The sequence below is a fragment of the Nerophis lumbriciformis genome, linkage group LG10 (genome assembly GCF_033978685.3).
Source record: "Nerophis lumbriciformis linkage group LG10, RoL_Nlum_v2.1, whole genome shotgun sequence".
NCBI lineage: Eukaryota > Metazoa > Chordata > Actinopteri > Syngnathiformes > Syngnathidae > Nerophis > Nerophis lumbriciformis.
This window is the reverse complement of record NC_084557.2, coordinates 10,912,181-10,932,760: the sequence shown is the minus strand read 5'-3', so window position 1 is coordinate 10,932,760 and position 20,580 is coordinate 10,912,181. Positions and strand designations below refer to the sequence as shown.

At 40.0% G+C, this 20,580-nt stretch overlaps 1 protein-coding gene and 1 long non-coding RNA gene across 3 annotated transcripts in view; both read right to left on the bottom strand.

Annotated features, from left to right (window-relative positions):
- LOC133612165 (uncharacterized) overlaps positions 1-11,447 on the bottom strand; it is a 40,804-nt gene extending 29,357 nt beyond the window's left edge. The window contains exons 1-2 of the long non-coding RNA XR_009816092.2: positions 11,118-11,447; positions 5,698-6,539 (exon numbers count right to left, since the gene is read on the bottom strand). This is a non-coding gene — a long non-coding RNA (uncharacterized lncRNA). The remainder of the gene's footprint in view (positions 1-5,697; positions 6,540-11,117) is intronic.
- Positions 1-20,580, bottom strand: part of LOC133612669 (cGMP-inhibited 3',5'-cyclic phosphodiesterase 3A-like) — a 459,749-nt gene that overhangs the window by 213,654 nt on the left and 225,515 nt on the right. The window lies entirely within an intron of this gene.

Below are 20,580 nucleotides of genomic sequence, written 5' to 3'. Positions count from 1 at the left end.
CAAAATAGCCACCCTTTGCTCTGATTACTGCTTTGCACGCTCTTGGCATTCTCTCCATGAGCTTCAAGCACACCTGTGAAGTGGAAACCATTTCAGGTGACTACCTCTTGAAGCTCATCGAGAGAATGCCAAAAGTGTGCGAAAAAGCAACCAGAGCAAAGGGTGGCTATTTTGAAGAAACTAGAATATAAAACATGTTTTTAGTTATTTCACCTTTTTTTTTTTTTGTTAAGTACGGTACATAACTCCACATGTGTTCATTCATAGTTTTTGTCATGCCTTGGTCCTGGGGTTTAGTTTTTCTAGAAGGCAACGGAAAGTTGGCTCGGGCGAGACGGCAATGAGAGTAGATAATTTATTTTTTACACTAATAAAGGACAAAAAAAGAGTACAAACGAAAAGCGCGCACAGTGGCGGAGAAACAACTTGGCTATGAAAACAAATACTTGCACAAAGGCAAAAACTATGAACAACAAAAAACACTAACTGTGGCAATAATAAACAAAACTTACTTGGCATGGACAAAAAGGAGCAGCGTGAACGATGGACATGAAAAAAGAGTCAGAAATGTGCAGAGCATAAATGTGGGGATGTCACCAGAAAGACAAACTGAAAACAATGAACTTAAATACTACAGACATGATTAACGAAAACAGGTGCGTGACTCAAAACGTGAAACAGGTGCGTGACGTGACAGGTGAAAACGAATGGGTTGCTATGGTGACAAACAAGAGTGCACAATGAGTCCAAACGTGGAACAGGTGAAACTAATGTGTAATCATGGAAACAAGACAAGGGAGTGGAAAGCCAGAAACTAAAGAGTCCAATAACTAAACAAAACATGACTAAAACAAAACATGATTACACAGACATGACAGTTTTGATGCCTTCAGTGACAATCTACAATGTAAATACCGTATTTTTCGAAGTATAAGTCGCACCGGAGTATAAGTCGCACCTGCCGAAAATGCATAATAAAGAAGGAAAAAAACATATATAAATCGCACTGGAGCCCGGCCAAACTATGAAAAAAACTGCGACTCATAGTCCGAAAAATATGAAAATAAAGAAAACGCATTGAATGAGGAGAAGGTGTGTCTAAAGTTTTGACCTCTACTGTATATCTTGAAGTCGTCGCCGCTATTTCTGTTTTAGATTTGCCCGGTCACAACATTAGGTACACCTGCATACCAGCGACGTGCGGTGAGGTTGATGGCTGGTGAGGCACTGACTTCATCACAGTCAGATTTACAAACATATGAACCCTAAAGAGTATCTTATTCACCATTTGATTGGCAGCAGTTAACGGGTTATGTTTAAAAGCTCATACCAGCATTCTTCCCTGCTTGGCACTCAGCATCAAGGGTTGGAATTGGGGGTTAAATCACCAAAAATGATTCCCGGGCGCGGCCCCGCTGCTGCCCACTGCTCCCCTCACCTCCCAGGGGGTGAACAAGGGGATGGGTCAAATGCAAAGGACAAATTTCACCACACCTAGTGTGTGTGTGTGACAATCATTGGTACTTTAACTTAACTTTAACTTTACACATACAAACTGTAGCACACAAAAAAGCACATTTAATAAAAAAACGTTATTATGGTCTTACCTTTACTTATAAATGCGCCGCTGTTGTGCTGGATTAACGAACCCCCTGATGGGAGTGTTATATCAACTAAAACTTAAACTTTCCACGTGCAAGATTGAATCTATTTAAAAAAGTGTAACCGAGGGTTTATAAATGTCGCCTATATTGTATGAAACTACAAAATAACAAACACGGAGGCTCCAGTTTACACGAGGACCACTTTATTTACTTTCTTTCAAAAACTTCCGCTCCACTCCAACGTGTCGTCACTTCCGCTCTTAGCGCCTTCAAAATAAGAGCTCAAGGCATATACTGTATAACAGCGCATAACAGGAACTTAACATCACAAATAGGAAAGCCCATAAAAATAGGTTACAAAAGTTATTTAATAAGAAGCCAAAAAGTGCAAAAACAATAATGTTCGTGTTGGAGGAGTTGTGAATTAGGTACACCTGCAGTCTGCAGGTGTACCTAATTGTGGCCCAGCAGTCATTCACAACTCCTCCAACACGAACATTATTGTTTTTGCACTTTTTGGCTTCTTATGAAATAACTTTTTTAAATAGATTCAATCTTGCACGTGGAAAGTTTAAGTGTGGGCTTTAGTTGATATAACACTCCCGTCGGGGGTTGCCGTGCATTCTACGGCGGGTGTGCAGGGGGCGAGCCTCAGCCAGTGCGTCTTTTGCAGCCGTTTTATGATCGCTCAGCACAAGAAATACGTTACACACATACAGTTGTTGACAAAATACACTGTACATTATATACCTCAGCTAACTAAACTATGGAAATGTATAATATAGTTCATATAGCAATACGGTCTCACTGCACAGCAGACCAGCAGTTAGCTGAGTCAGTCCATGTTGAGGCACTGAGTGACGTGCCTCGACTGGCTGCTGTTCACCGCACCGTCTCTTCTCAGTATTTGAACGGCAAATGTGAAAATTCAGCGATTTTTAATAAAAATAATCTAAAACTGGTGAAGTTAAATGGAAAATAACTTTATAGTATAATCACTGGATACATTTAAACATTTAATATATATTTTTTTCTTTTTACATTTTTTTTCTTTCCATGATGGCAGGTGAGGAGGTGAGGCGGAGCCTCACCTGCCTCTAGTGACTGCACGTCACTGAGTCACTCTCCATAAAAAAGCTGCTTTTCGCATGTCTCGCGTTATGCACATGACACGATTAGGTGAAAATAATACTTTATCCTACGTGTTTCTTCGTAGCCCGAAGCAGAGGGAAAGGAACACCTCCCCTTGACTTAAATAAGTTTCACCTCGGGGTGACGTCACAACGAAGCCAGCTTCAAAACCCAGCGAATATAATCCCCGCCAAAACGCACAAACCTTATGATATGACGCCGTGACGTTGTTTTAACACGACTATCCAACCTTGTAACAACATTAAATAAGTCGGAAAAGATTACATTCATCACAAGTTCTGGCAAAAGACGTGCATTCCCTTTGTTTGGCTTGAAATGAGCTGTGAAAATAAACATTACAAAAATGAGTAGCTCTCTGCGACCTTCTGTTTGCTCTCCAAAGATAAAAGGTTGAGGACCCCTGCCTTTGAGGCATTGATTGTTTTCAACCCGGTGACCCTCCGTGTGAGGGAGGCTCACACACACTTAGTGTGACGGAGAGCGTGAAAACGTCAGTCACAGTAAATTAGGTTGTTTCTTGAAGGAGACCCATCTTCATTATGACTGACATTTCAGAAATAATAAGCTTAGCAATGACTAACGCCGTTACTTTTACTTGTGAGGAGTGGTCTGATTAATTACTTCGAAACCAAAATGTGTGTGTGTGTGTGTGTGTGTGTGTGTGTGTGTGTTGTTTTCAGCTATTGTTACAATAATCATTAGTAATGCAGCAGCCTAGTTTTGAATGGCAGGGTCCCTGCTATCACATGTTGATAAAAATATAACATTTACCATTTACATAATAAAAATCAACTACAGGCTTCCCAAATGATGTAATAAATTAAGCATGATGAGTTGACTTGAATCTGTTTAATGTTGCACTTTTTATATGCCGAAGAAAAGTTTGGTCATTTTATTTAATCTGAGCAACAACTTGAGGCAGTTTAATGTTGATTAACGTGGGCAGAATTATTATAGTGTTCCCAATGTTAAAAGGATAAAGCCATTGTTTACACATTTGGTAAATAAATAGCCAAAAAAATTATATTTTGTTGTTTTCTTAATGTCCAAAAATGAACTGAATCGTGACTTCTGAACCGAGGTATGTACCGAACCAAAATTTTTGTGTACCGTTACACCCCTAGTGAACATACAAGACAACTTGTCTTTTAGTAGTAAGTAAACAAACAAAGGCTCCTAATTAGTCTGCTGACATATGCAGTAACATATTGTGTCATTTATCATTCTATTATTTTGTCAACGTTATGAAGGACAAGCGGTACAAAATGGATTATTAATCCACTTGTTCATTTACTGTTAATATCTGCTTACTTTCTCTTTCAACATGTTCTATCTACACTTCTGTTAAAATGTAATAATCACTTATTCTTCTGTTGTTTGGATACTTTACATTAGTTTTGGATGATACCACAAATGTAGGTATCAATCCGATACCAAGTAGTTACAGGATCATACATTGGTCATCATTAAATTGGATGTTTGTCGAGATTTTTTGGAAAGAGAACCAAAGATCCCAGATCCTTGAATGGGTACATAACTATTATCCAAATTTGCCAGGTAAGGTAAATGGTAAATGGGTTATACTTGTATAGCGCTTTTCTACCATCAAGGTACTCAAAGCGCTTTGACACATTCACACACTGATGGCGGAAGCTGCCACGCAAGGCTCTAACGACGACCCATCAGGAGCAAGGGTGAAGTGGCCTAATGGTTAGAGTGTCCGCCCTGAGATCGGTAGGTTGTGAGTTCAAATCCCGGCCGAGTCATACCAAAGACTATAAAAATGGGATCCATTACCTCCCTGCTTGGCACTCAGCATCAAGGGTTGGAATTGGGGGTTAAATCACCAAAAATTATTCCCGGGCGCGGCACCGCTGCTGCCTACTGCTCCCCTCACCTCCCAGGTGGTCAAATGCAGAGGGTAATTTCACCACACCTACTGTGTGTGACATTCATTGGTACTTTAACTTTAAGTGTCTTGCTCAAGTGACTAGGTTGGTAGAAGGTGGGGATCGAACCAGGAACCGTCAGGTTGCTGGCACGGCTACTCTCCCAACTGCGCCACGCCGCCCCAAGGTCAAGTTTAATAATAACAATAATAATAATGTTTATTCAACTGGTTTGATAACCATACTTGCCAACCCTCCCGAATTTTCCGGGAGACTCCCGAAATTCAGCGCCTCTCCCGAAAACCTCCCGGGACAAATTTTCTCCCGGAAATCTCCCGATTTTCAGCCGGAGCTGGAGGCCACGCCCCCTCCAGCTCCATGCGGACCTGAGTGATGAGTATTTTTTCAGACGGGAGGACAACAGGGTGACAAAAAGTAAATCATCCAGACTAGAGATACATTGTATTATTATGTTTATCTTACCTAAAAATAAATATATTTATTAGTTAAAAAAAAACAAAAAACAAAATAAATGTTTACTATATTTTGCTAAAAACATCAATATTAATTGTATTTTTATTTCTATTTTTTCTGACTCCTTATTACATCCAGCCATAGAATTATACATTAAAATAAACATATTTGAAATAATTAATTTTAAATCATCATAATAATTCATTTAAAATGACCATATTTAATTATTAAAATAATTGCTTGTTTATCAACAACTTTAGCATTTTATTCATTACATTTTGAAGCTCTCAGAAGCCAAGTTATGTTATATTCCTTAATATTTATTTATGCAAGTTTGAAGTATCAATTATCTAAACACAGTTTTGTTTGCATATTTTCAGAATATATATATATATATATATATATATATATATACGTATATGTATGAAATACTTGACTTGGTGAATTCTAGCTGTCAATATACTCCTCCCCTCTTAACCACGCCCCCAACCACGCCCCGCCCCACCCCCGACCACGCCCCCCACCCCCACCTCCCGAAATCGGAGGTCTCAAGGTTGGCAAGTATGTTGATAACCAACTATTGTTAAAAAAAATATGTCTATATCAATATCACCCAAAGAAACTTCTTAGTTAGATTTTATTTGCAACAAATTTGCTTCCCACAAACGGAGAACTAACTGCCACCTGGCAAAAAGCCAACCAATCTGTTTTTTGTTTTTTTTTGCTACACTTACACAAGGGAGACACAAACATATGTTGCATAGATGAAATCCAAATATAAATACCGTACATCAAATGTGTTCCCAAAGAATTGCAAAGAAACAAGAAAAGCGCGCCTCAGACGAGGTGTTTACATGGGGAATTAATCAACGCAGTGACGCTCGCATGCAGACCACAAGAACTCTCTGGCTGAAACCGCCACATCCAATAAAAGGACAACAAAGGGACAGGGCGGTGGAGGGTGGTCTTTTCATTTATTTTATGGAAAAGTAAAGTCAAATAAAAGGCAAAAGGGGTGAAGCTGTGTCCCTGGGAAGAAAAAAAAACATTGAACTGTCTATCCGAGGTGCAGGAGAGACTGCAGTACATGCACTATATTGCCAAAAGTATTTGGCCACCTGCCTTGACTCACAAATGAACTTGAAGTGCCATCCCATTCCTAACCCATAGGGTTCAATATGTCGTGGCAGCTATTACAGCTTCAACTCTTCTGGGAAGGCTGTCCACAAGGTTGCGGAGTGTGTTTATAGGAATTTTCCACCATTCTTCCAAAAGCGCATTGATGAGGTCACACACTGATGTTGGTGGAGAAGGCCTGGCTCGCAGTCCCAAAGGTGTTCTATTGGGTTCAGGTCAGGACTCTGTGCAGGCCAGTCAAGTTCATCCACACCAGACTCTTGTCATCCATGTCTTTATGGCCCTTGCTTTGTGCACTGGTGCACAGTCATGTTGGACGAGGAAGGGGCCCGCTCCAAACTGGTCCCACAAGGTTGGGAGCATGGAATCGTCCAAAAATATTTGGGTATACTGGAGCATTCAAAGTTCCTTTCACTGTAACTAAGGGTCCAAGCCCCTGAAAAACAACCCCACACCATAATTCCTCTGCTGAACCCTCTCTGTCAGTTTATGTGGCCTACCACTTTGTGGCTGAGTTGCTGTTGTTCCCAAACTCTTCCATTTTCTTCCAATAAAGCCAACAGTTGACTTTAGAATATTTAGGTGCGAGGAAATTTCACGACTGGATTTGTTGCACAGGTGGCATTTTATGACAGTTCCACGCTGGAAATCACTGAGAGCGGCCCATTCTTTCACAAATGTTTGTAGAAACAGTCTCCATGCCTAAGTGCTTGATTTTATACACCGGGCCAAGTGATTAGGACACCTGATTCTGAACATTTGGATTTGTGGCCAAATACTTTTGGCAATATAGAGTATGTAGCTACATGTACACATACACACAGTCCCCACTATGGACTGGACTCTTACTATTACCGTATTTTTCGGACTATAAGTCGCAGTTTTTTTTCATAGTGCGATTTATATGTTTTTTTCCTTCTTTGTTATGCATTTTCGGCAGGTGCGACTTATACTCCGGTGCGCCTTATACTCCGAAAAATACGGTATGTTGGATCCACTATGGACTGGACCCTCACAATATTATGTCAGACCCACTCGAGGGGGGGTTACCCACATATGCGGTCCTCTCTAAGGTTTCTCATAGTCATTCACATCGACGTCCCACTGGGGTGAGTTTTTCCTTGCCCTTATGTGGGCTCTGTACCGAGGATGTCGTTGTGGCTTGTGCAGCCCTTTGAGACACTTGTGATTTAGGGCGGTCTTATTTACGTGGCTCACCTTCGGCAGCGTCTTCTCCCCGTCATCTTTGTTGTAGCGGTGTAGCGTGCAAGGACGGGAGTGGAAGAAGTGTCAAAAGATGGAGCTAACTGTTTTAATGACGTTCAGACTTTACTTCAATCAATAACGGAGCAGCATCTCCTCATCCGGAAACAACAACAAGAAAAACAAAACCATCCGACCGGAATTCTCTAAGAACTAAAGTTCCTTGGGTGAATTATGTTTACTCACAACACCGGTATGTTTTAGAGCTTTCATGGCGAGTTTACCGACAGATATAAGTAAGAACTTTACACTACTTTATATTAGAAATGGCAACAGCGGAGCATGAATGTCTCATAACAAGAAGATAGAGAAAAAGAAGAAGCTTATCAAATACGGTGTCGGTACGGACTACAAAGGCGGACGCGCGCAGTTTTTCAGGATTTATGCAGATCCCAAATACACATCAGCAGGTACCAGAAGGTAAGAAAAGTTGCTTTTGCATAATATTGCGAAACAAAATGCCAGATAATATGTCTTATCTTATACACACACCATAATGATACTTGTATGTTTAATGCTCCGGTGCGGCTTCGTAGCTTACCAAAGTCGTACTGAAACATTTTGATAGATTTTTGAGTGCCGTGTGTAATGTTCTATATTTTCAATGGAACATATAAAATGTTGGTGTTGTTTACTTGAGTTATATTTCCATCATATTGCAGTCTACACGTATCTCTTATGTTTGACTGCCATCTACCAGTCACACTTATCATTACACCATGTACCAAATAAAATAGCTTCGAGGTCGGTAAGCAAAACCAGAATCATTACGTACATTAGGCGCACCGGGTTATAAGGCGCACTGTCGAGTTTTGAGGGGGAAAAAAAGGATTTTAAGTGCGTTTTAAAGTCCGAAAAATACAGTAATGCATTATTGATATTATATTTTGTGATTACAATACTGCTTAATGTGGTTTCAAAATAATGCTGACAATAATGTTGTTTGTTGATATTGCTAATTGCACTTAGATGTGAAAGAAGCCCAGAAAAGCGCAGTGTTAAGTCTGTAAAGTCATAGAATCTTCTAGGCTAGTCTCTTGCTACATTTGCCTGACATGACAAGAGCGCTGGAGCCGAAAGACATTTTGTAGCTGCTGTTTCAGGCTTTAATCGACCGTCGAGGGACCGGTTCAAGAAAAAAAAAGAACTCCAACTGAATAAACCTTTTTTGTCCTGTTTCACCTCTTCTGTCAGCGCTCAAGATGAAGACCAAATCACTTCACGCCTGTGCACAACCAAAAAAAAAAAAAAAAAAAAAACCCCGCAGAGATCTGGCAAACGTTCCAAAATGATTTTTTTTCTTTTTTTTTTTTCTTCTGCGGGTCTTTTCGAAATGGAAAATGAAGTCTGAGTAGGTGCCAGCGTGTAAAAGTTGTGCACATGCAAAAAAAAAAAAAAAAAAAAAAAAAAAAAAAAAAAAAAAAAAAAGTGCGCACATACATGCTGGCTCATCTGTGCAACATCTGCTCCAGCCGCCCAAGGCTCCTCGCCTCTTGAGAAATGTGTCACGTTTCCCAGTGACGTCAAAAGTGCCTCCTGCCTCTCCACTCGGTGGAGCGCGGCCAAAACCACCACACGCCACTCCTCACCCTCACAATGGAGGAGCTGTGCTGACTGATCACCTGTCAAAGCGCTCACAATTCTCACTCTATCTCAACGGCCTCAAGTGATGCTAATGCGGGACAAACAATATAAAATGTCAACGGGATGAAAGCGATGGAGAAACACCCAAAGCTCTTTGGTCTGACATCAAATCTCTGATCGGACCATGCTAAATACACTATATTGCCAAAAGTATTTGGCCACCTGCCTTGACTCACATAAATGATAAATGGGTTGTACTTGTATAGCGCTTTTCTACCTTCAAGGTACTCAAAGCGCTTTGACACTACTTCCACATTTACCCATTCACACACACATTCACACACTGATGGAGGGAGCTGCCATGCAAGGCGCTAACCAGCACCCATCAGGAGCAAGGGTGAAGTGTCTTGCTCAGGACACAACGGACATGACGAGGTTGGTACTAGGTGGGGATTGAACCAGGGACCCTCGGGTTGCGCACGGCCACTCTCCCACTGCGCCACGCCGTCCCAAAATTAATCAAAATTAATTGTATTTTTATTTGTATTTTTTCGTGACTCCTTATTACATCCAGCCATAGAATTATACATTAAAATAAACATATTTGAAATAATTGATTTTAAATTATCATAATAATTCATTTAAAATGACCATATTTGATTATTAAAATAATTGCTTGTTTATCAACAACTTTAGCATTTTATTCATTACATTTTGAAACTCTCAGAAGCCAAGTTATGTTATATTCCTTAATATTTATTTACGCAAGTTTGAAGTATCAATTATCCAAACACAGTTTGTTTGCATATTTTCAGGATGTAGATATATATATATATATATATATATATATGTATGAAATACTTGACTTGGTGATTTCTAGCTGTCAATATACTCCTCCCCTTTTAGCCACGCCCCCAACCACGCCCCCGTCCCACCCCGACCACGCCCCCCCACCCCCCACCTCCCGAAATCGGAGGTCTTAAGGTTGGCAAGTATGAGTATTTCATACATATTATTTATATATATATATATATATATATATATATATATATATATATATATATATATATATATATATATATATATATATATATATATCTACATCCTGAAAATATGCAAACAAAACTGTGTTCAGATAATTGATACTTCAAACTTGCATAAATAAATATTAAGGAATATAACATAACTTGGCTTCTGAGAGTTTCAAAATGTAATGAATAAAATGCTAAAGTTGTTGATAAACAAGCAATTATTTTAATAATTAAATATGGTCATTTTAAATGAATTATTATGATAATTTAAAATCAATTATTTCAAATATGTTTATTTTAATGTATAATTCTATGGCTGGATGTAATAAGGAGTCACGAAAAAATACAAATAAAAATACAATTAATTTTGATGTTTTTAGCAAAATATAGTAAAAATGTATTTAGTTTTTTTTTTTTTTTTTTAATAAATATATTTATTTTTAGGTAAAATAAACATAATAATACAAATTATCTCTAGTCTGGATGATTTAGTTCTTGTCACCCTGTTGTCCTCCCGTCATAAAAAAAGGCTGTCCTCACTCAGGTCCGCATGGAGCTGGAGGGGGCGTGGCTTCCAGCTCCGGCTGAAAATCGGGAGATTTTCGGGAGAATGTTTGTCCCGGGAGTTTTTTGGGAGAGGCGCTGAATTTCGGGAGTCTCCCGGAAAATTCGGGAGGGTTGGCAAGTATGCTCACATATGAACTTGAAGTGCCATCCCATTCCTAACCCGTAGGGTTCAATGCTACAGCTTCAACTCTTCTGGGAAGGCTGTCCACAAGGTTGCGGAGTGTGTTTACAGGAATTTTCCACCATTCTTCCAAAAAAAGCGCATTGGTGAGGTCACACTTTGATGTTGGTCGGGCCTGGCTCTCAGTCTACGTTCTAATTCATCCCAAAGGTGTTCTATTGGGTTCAGGTCAGGACTCTGTGCAGGCCAGTCAAGTTCCTCCACACCAGACTCCGTCATCCATGTCTTTATGGACCTTGCTTTGTGCACTGGTGCACAAGTCGTGTTGGAAGAGGAAGGGGCCCGCTCCAAACTGTTCCCACAAGGTTGGGAGCATGGAATTGTCCAAAATGTTTTGGTATCCTGGAGCATTCAAAGTTCCTTTCACTGGAATTAAGAGGCCAAGCCCAACTCCTGAAAAACAACCCCACATCATAATTCCTTCTCCACCAAATTTCACACTCGGCACACTGCAGTCCGAAATGTAGCGTTCTCCTGGCGACCTCCAAACCCAGACTGGTCCATCAGGTTGCCAGATGGAAAAGCGTAATTCATCAGTCCAGAGAAGGCATCTCCACTGCTCTAGAGTCCAGTGGCGACGTGCTTTACACCACTGCATCCCACGCTTTGCATTGGACTTGGTGATGTAGGGCTTAGAAGCAGCTGCTCGGCCATGGAAACCCATTTCATGAAGCTCTCTGCGTACTGCATGTGGGCTAATTGGAAGATCACATTAAGTTTTTGGAGCTCTGCTTCTTACAATTTCTTTTCGGACGTGCTGTAATAAAACAACTGGAATTGTGTGATGCATTACATTCATGATGAAGCTCTCTGCGTACTGTATGTGGGCTAATTGGACGGTCACATGAAGTTTTTGGAGCCCTGCTTCTCCCAACTCTTTTTCAGACGTGCTGTAATAAAACAACTGGAAATGTGTGATCGTATGCATGTTCCAATAAAACTGAAACTGAACTGAACTGTTATTGACTTGTTGGAGTGCTAATCAGGCATATTCGGTATGTACATATTGCTTCATTATGCCTCGTTTGTCGGTATATTTGAGCTTGTTTAATTTCCTTTACGCATGTCCCCTGTGTATCTAATTTATATTTGCATGTCTCATGACACATTATCTGTATGTATTATTGGCTGCATTTCTGATAGTTGTGTGTGTGCCATGTTGTTCCAGACCACAGCAAACCTAACCCAGCTTGCAAAGATTGTAATAAATCCATTAGAAGAAGACAGCCTGCCGTTTCCTTTAACTTGGACACACACATCTATACCCTTGGCCATTCTAATCCAGTAATTTCCAGGAGTTATCTCACCCTCTGAGAAGTTTTACTAATGTTTTCCAATGTTGTAAAATAAATATTACATTTCAACATTTCAGTCAACGAAGATTTGCGTCAGTCTGCGACACATAGTCATTTTGATAGTAGGCTAATATAGCTAATTAGCCACTTACAATATGTGTTGTCTTCATTATAAGACCTATATAAGACTTAATTTTTTGCGGCTCCAGACCGATTACTTTTTGGTATTTGTGGTCCAATATGGCTCTTTCAACATTTTGGGTTGCCGATCCCTGGCTTAAGGCTATGAAGAAACACAAAAAAATGTAGGATAAAGTTATTTTTTGTTTCATCTTGGCATGTGTTTAATTACACAGACGTGCAATGTTGGTAAAAACAGCTTTTTTTTCTATCGGCGGGTGTGCAGGTGTGCTTAATGTTGTGACCAGATGAATCCACATCATGTTTAAAAAGTTAAGCCTGGGCCGATAACCCGTTTCACATGACGTTATATTGACTTAAAAAGTATTGCCATAATTGCCAAAAAATATAAATAAAATATACCCTGTCAACAAAAGCACTTAAATGAAAATGTGAATGTGAATTATATTTATATAGCGCTTTTCTCTAGTGACTCAAAGCGCTTTTACATAGTGAAACCCAATATCTAAGTTAAATTTAAACCAGTGTGGGTGGCACTGGGAGCAGGTGGGTAAAGTGTCTTGCCCAAGGACACAACGGCAGGGACTAGGATGGCGGAAGCGGGGATCGAACCTGGAACCCTCAAGTTGCGTTCACGGCCACTCTACAACCAAAATCAATAAAATAGGTTCCGTCTCTGTTAAGGAGGGGGTGGGTACCCTCAAATCTACAGTACAGGCCAAAAGTTTGGACACACCTTCTCATTCAATGCATTGTCTTTATTTTCATGACTATTTACATTGTAGATTGTAACTGAAGGCATCACAACTATGAATGAACACACGTGGAGTTATGTACTTAACAAAAAAAAAAGGTGAAATAACTGAAAACATGCTTTGTATTCAAGTTTCTTCAAAATAGCCACCCTTAGCTCTGATTACTACTTTGCACACTCTTGGCATTCTCTCCATGAGCTTTAAGCACACCTGTGAAGTGAAAACCATTTCAGGTGACTATTTCTTGAAGCTCATCGAGAAAATGCCAAGAGTGTGCGAAAAAGTAATCAGAGCAAAGGGTGGCTATTTTGAAGAAACTAGAATATAAAACATGTTTTCGGTTATTTCACCTTTTTGTGTTAAGTACATAACTCCACATGTGTTCATTCATAGTTTTGATGCCTTCAGTGACAATCTACAATGTAAATAGTCATGAAAATAAAGAAAACACATTGAATGAGAAGGTGTGTCCAAACTTTTGGCCTGTACTGTACACAACTAAAACCATAAATAAACGCACGGTGGTCCAAATGTTAGTGCGTGTGACTCACAATAAGAAGGTCCTGGGTTCGATCCCCAGGCTCGGGGTCTTTCTGTGTGGAGTTTGCATGTTCTCCACGTGACTGCGTGGGTTCCCTCCGGGTACTCCGGCTTCTTTCCACCTTCAAAAATATGCACCTGGGGATAGGTTGATTGGCAACACTAAATGGTCCCTAGTGTGTGAATGTGAGTGTGAATGTTGTCTGTCTATCTGTGTTGGCCCTGCGATGAGGTGGCGACTTGTCCAGGTTGTACCCCGCCTTCCGGTGCACACATGCACATACTTATTACACGCGTTTATATAGCAAACAACACCACAATATTCAAAAATGTGCCTTTTCCAAATATTTCAAGAGATGGATAACCAAATTCGACGGCATTTTTTCCCCCCCCCTTTGCAAGAACACTTGGGGAGTAAAACATGGCATTCAGAAGAGAACAGCAGAAGCCTTGTTGGCTGCACGGCCAGACAAGACGCATGGCCAGCCAGTGAGGCAGCAGCGGATAGAGGTTACAATAACACATCACGCCACCGCGCTACACACACACACACACACACACACACAGATTATACATGCATGTAGGTCTGTGGAATATCTTCATTTAAAGTCATACTTTCACAACACCAAAGCCACAGTGAGATACACTATTTTGCCAAAAGTATTTGGCCACCCATCCAAATGATGAGAATCAGGTGTCCTAATCAATTGGCCCGGTGTATAAAATCCAGCACTTAGGCATGGAGACTGTTTCTACAAACATTTGTGAAAGAATGGGCCGCTCTCAGTGATTTCCAGCGTGGAACTGTCATAGGATGCCACCTGTGCAACAAATCCAGTCGTGAAATTTCCTCGCTCCTAAATATTCCAAAATCAACTTTATTATAAGAAAAGTGCAGAGTTTCGGAACAACAGCAAGTCAGCCACCAAGTGGTAGGCCACGTAAACTGACAGAGAGGGGGTCAGTGGATGCTGAAGCGAAAAGTGCAAAGACTTTCTGCACAGTCAGTTGCTACAGAGCTCCAAACTTCATGTGACCTTCCAATTAGCCCACGCACAGTACGCAGGGAGCTTCATGGAATGGGTTTCCATGGCCGAGCAGCTGCATCTAAGCCATACATCACCAAGTCCAATGCAAAGCATCAGATGCGGTGGTGTAGGCTTAGACTTAGACTTCCTTTATTGTCATTCAAATTTGAACTTTACATTACAGATAAGAACAAAATGTTGTTGCATTAGCTCATGGTAGTGCAGGATAAAAGAGCAATAAGGTGCAGGGTGTTTGCATTTACAAAAGAAGGTGCAGATATAAATATATAGATTACTGTACAAAATAAATATATTGCACTTTTGCATATGCATCCACGTTTACGGATGTATATCTGTATGTGTGTATATATATATTATCATTTGTCCCAGCCTCCATTAAGCTGACCAACAATGTGCAATAGAATGTTAATACATAGGTTAGCACTTTTTTAGCACATAGCACTTTAGCACATAGCACTTTAGAACTAAGCACTTTAGCACACAGCACTTTATCCATGAGCTCTAGTGCAATGCACACTGGTACTTTATCTTTATCTCCATACTGTAGATTTTATGCCTACATCAAAGTGCCACCTATGTCTATCAAGCTCCATGTTCTGATGTTTAAATGTTAGTTGTATGGTTGTGGTTGTGTCTGTGCTTGTGTTTTTGTTCTGTTGTTTTTGGGTATGTTAAGAAAGCAATGATGCACTGTGCCCAAGACAAATTTCCCCGCGGGAACAATAAAGTTGAACCTTGAACCTTGATATATATATATATATATATATATATATATATATATATATATATATATATATATATATATATATATATATATATATATATATATATTAGGGGTGTGGGAAAAAAATGATTCGAATTTCAATCGCAATTCTCACGTTGTGCGATTCAGAATCGATTCTCATTTAAAAATTGTTTTTATTTTTTTTAAAATTTATTTTATTTATTTATTTATTTATTTTTTTTAGTTAATCAATCCAACAAAACAATACACATCAATACCATAACAATGCAATCCAATTCCAAAACCGACCCAGCAACACTCAGAACTGCAATAAACAGAGCAATTGAGAGGACACACAAACACGACACAGAACAAACCAAAAGTAGTGAAACAAAAATTAATATTATCAACAACAGTATCAATATTAGTTAAAAATGAAAAAAGAACAATAGTGTCACAGTGGCTTACACTTGCATCCCATCTCATAAGCTTGACAACACACTGTGTCCAATATTTTCACAAAGATAAAATAAGTCATATTTTTGGTTCATTTAATAGTTAAAACAAATGTACATTATTGCAATAAGTTGATAAAACATTGTCCTTTACAATTATAAAAGCTTTTTACAAAAATCTACTACTCTGCTTGCATGTCAGCAGACTGGGGTAGATCCTGCTGAAATCTTATGTATTGAATGAATAGAGAATCCTTTTGAATCGGGAAAATATAGTTTTTGAATCGAGAATCGCGTTGAATTGAATTTTTTTTTATTTTGAATCGAATCGTGGCCCCAAAAATCGATACTGAATCGAATCGTGGGACACCCAAAGATTCACAGCCCTGATATATATATATATATTTTTTTTGTTTTTTTTTGTGTGTGTATGTATATATATATATATATATATATATATACATACACATACACATACACATATATATATATATATATATATATATATATATATATACATACATACATACATACATACATACATACATACATATATATATATATATATATATATATATATATATATATATATATACATACATACATACATACATACATACATACATACATACATATATATGTATAATAGTGTCTTTAAAGTGTGCAGTTTTTACTAAAATAAGGGCGTTTAATAGAACAAAATATTTTATATCGATTACGTGTCTATTGTGATATATATTGATATCTAGATCGGTAGGTTGTGAGTTCAAACCCCGGCCGAGTCATACCAAAGACTATAAAAATGGGACCCATTACCTCCCTGTTTGGCATACCAGCTGGGGCGGTATAGCTCGGTTGGTAGAGTGGCCGTGCCAGCAACTTGAGGGTTCCAGGTTCGATCCCCGCTTATGCCATTCTAGTCACTGCCGTTGCGTCCTTGGGCAAGACACTTTACCCACCTGCTCCCAGTGCCACCCACACTGGTTAAAATGTAACTTAGATTTTGGGTTTCACTATGTAAACGCGCTTTGAGTCACTGGAAAAAAGTGCTGTATAAATATAATTCACTTCACTTCACTTCACTCAGCATCAAGGGTCGGAATTGGGGGTTAAATCACCAAAAAAAATGATTCCCGGGCGCGGCCACCGCTGTTGCTCACTGCTCCCCTCACCTCCCAGGGGGTGAGGGTGCAAATGCAGAGGATAATCTCACCACACCGAGTGTGTGTGTGTGACAATCACTGGTACTTTAACTTGAACTCACGCTCAGGTAAACACTGCCCCTAGCGTTTTGACAGAGAATTGCAAGTCATGCAAATGCCCAGCTTAAGGACGAAATGAAAAGCCCAAAGTGATGTTGCTTGTTAAATGAATCATGCAGCAGCACTAACGGGGACCGGAGTGCGTACGAGACGGCAGGGATTAGCTGCACTCCATCTCTCAACTCACCAATCAAACACAATGAGATCCATTTTTGGGACAATGCTGCCCCAGTTGTGCTACTTCACCCACTCAGAGGGGAAATTGACTTTGTGCACTTCTGCTGACTGCATCCAGCTCCATTTGGGATGACACGTGTCCCCACAGCCTCCTCTCACATATTCCAGGGCTTCCTGGGGCCATGAGAGAGTGTTCATTGATTGAGTGGAAGGCCTGCTGCGCACCTGGTGACAGCTCAGGATGCTGCTGTTGGCTCAGGTGAGGGTGTGACGCCTAGGGAGGGGGGGGGGGGCACAGGTCGACGCTGCCGGGCGTGCTTAAGCTGCGAGTTGCAGTGGAGTTAGCACAGCAGCCAGCTGAGGAATGTCCACTCATGTAAGGGTTCAGTGTCTTGAAAGGTGGCTTCCTGGTGTGATTAAAAAGGCCCACACCCGCACACATGAAAGCACCGCGTGTTGCGTTCACTTCCCCAAGGTCATGTGCTGTTCTACCGGATACCAATTGGCACCTGTTAACCTTCTGTCCTTTAAGGAGGCAAAACGTGTCTACAGCACTGCAACAAATAACAATTTTCGACACACGGACACGACAGAGAAAACACTTTTCGTCATCATTGTTCAAATATTGTAATGACGCTTTGAGGACATGAATTCCATCGAACACTTTACTGAGCAAAACTCTTTACTGTCGGCCATAAACACATCACCAAAACATTAGTAAAAAAAATGATAATCTAGCAAAACTGGTCATTTTCTGCAGTACAAACAAGACCAAAAGCAACTTTGTTATCTCAACAACAGCCGCTCGCTCTTTCTCACTTGCACCAACACATGCACATATGGCACTTAGCCAGTGATGCGTTTACAGCCACACAAAAAGTCGGACAACTCCGACACCACACATAAAGTGTAATTCCAGGTCGTTACACTATGATTTACCAATCAAATGTGTGCTTATTCTAGTGTCATTTATTATGAATCTTAATTTATAAATATTAATCATGAAATGCTGTTAGTATATTAAATAAATACTAATAAAAATATATTTTTTTACAAACAGGAAAATGCAGGAATGTACACATGATCCCCTGCTTACATCTCATTGTGCAACATGTGAATGTTTTAATGGGAACTAAATGCAATGTCTGAAAGGGGTACAAATTATTTCCAAAGCAGGACCTCCACCCAGACAAACAATACAAGTACACAATTCATAAAAAACAATATTTTTTGTTATTGTCATTGTAAGTGGGCCTAAACACTTATATTAGAAATGGAAATGACTGCTGTCATTTGATTATAATAATAAGAGAATGCTGTCTGTCTATCTGTGTTGGCCCTGCGATGAGGTGGGGACTTGTCCAGGGTGTACCCCGCCTTCCGCCCGAATGCAGCTGAGATAGGCTCCAGCGACCCCGAAAGGGACGAGCGGTAGAAAATGGATGGATGGATGGAGATTGAACTTGTTATTTAGTCAGGTTTGGGACAGGTGTGCTGCTGGTGTAGCCACAGTGTGCACGTCTGATGTTGCTCACATGGACTCCACTGAATGCTCAGGGAGTTTTTGCGTTTGCTCACACACATGAACAATTAGAGGGAACATTGCATACATATATATATACACATATATATACATATATATATACATATACATATATATACATACATATATACACACATATATATATACACACATATATATATACACACACATATATATACACACACATATATATATATATATATATATAAACACTAACATAAAATCTGCTTAGTGAGAAGAATTATGTTATCAGACAGAAAATAAGCAAATATCACCCTTATTTGAGATATTTAATCTTACTTAGATTTCAGTTTTTGCAGTGTAGTGTTGTGTGTTTTACAGCATCTGTCTACCTACTGTCAGTTTACTGCTTCTTTCCACCAACGGCTATTCTTGTGAATATTGGTCAGGGCTGTTTATTTGCGGTGGTGCACTAAATGACGCCCCCAATTAGCTTCTGGAAGGAAAGGAAAAAAAAACCTCCTGGACTTGGAGAGTGCGGCTGCTTTCTTCCTTTCTTTTTCAACACGAGCAAACATCCCGTAACAAGCCAACGTCACACGAGAGCACATTTCAAACAATACGCCGTCCTTTTTAGGCATGCACTTACAAGCACATATGCAAATGCATTCAGCGCTTCACACACACACACATGAAACACACTCTCACTGTCCTAGACTCACACACACACATTTGTTCCAGGAACATTCTGTTCACCTCGACTCATTCTCATATGATAGCTGATAATAATTGTTGTTTCTATCTCGCGCAGGGAGCAGAAGGAACATGTAACCGGATCACATGGACAACGATCCATAATTCAGTTTTCTAATGTCCGCAGTTTCATGAGATCCTGAGGTGTTAAGATGCCAGTCAAGACCGGAGGCCCGTCTGGCACTTCCAGCTGTGTTGAGTTGCGTCTGTGGTTTGAGGCCCAACGCGGTTCTTGGGGGGTGGGGGGGCGAACTCAACCTCCGAGCCTGCAGCAGATGGCAGCCATCAAGCTGCTGGCAACGCACACACGCTTGCTTACTCACACATAGTAACCCCTTCTGTAATTTCCATAGTAAACGGTAGGGAGTCAGATCGGGTTCATTGTCATGGCTCGGGGGGGGCCGGGGGAGGGAAGAGGCCAGATTGGTTCTCAACTTGTTTTCTGGACCTCCAGTTTGGTTTTCAGCGACATGCGGACTTTAATGAGCTAAACGTGAAGCCGGTGATTGCACAAACTGTGTTTTTTAAGAGAAAACTGCTTATAGAGCAGGCCTGGGCAATTATTTTGACTCAGGGGGTCCAAATTTAAAGAAAAAAATGTGTCTGGGGGCCGGTATATCGGATTTTTAGGAACACTTATACAAAACCTCACAATAATGTCTGATTGAATGCTAAAAACGTTATGACAGACCGCCTTAAAAAACAAAGGAATTAAAAAATTTTTTACTGAATGAGACACCCAGAATGTACATGGAAATAAAGAATGTGGGATTTACAATATTAACTATGAAGGATAAAACACTGAATATTGACAACATATGAACGTCACACCTCCTCTTGGTCGACATATTTTACAATCAAGCAAAACGCAACAAAAATGCAACACACAGCGAAATATGAACGCAAAAAACCAAAAACAAAACACCTACAATCTGATACATCTGATATATCACTAAGTTTTAGAACTATTTTGTGAAAATCCCTGGAAATCTCTGGAAACACTCCGTGGAAACGCTCTCCACCCACACTGCTTGGTGCCTCGT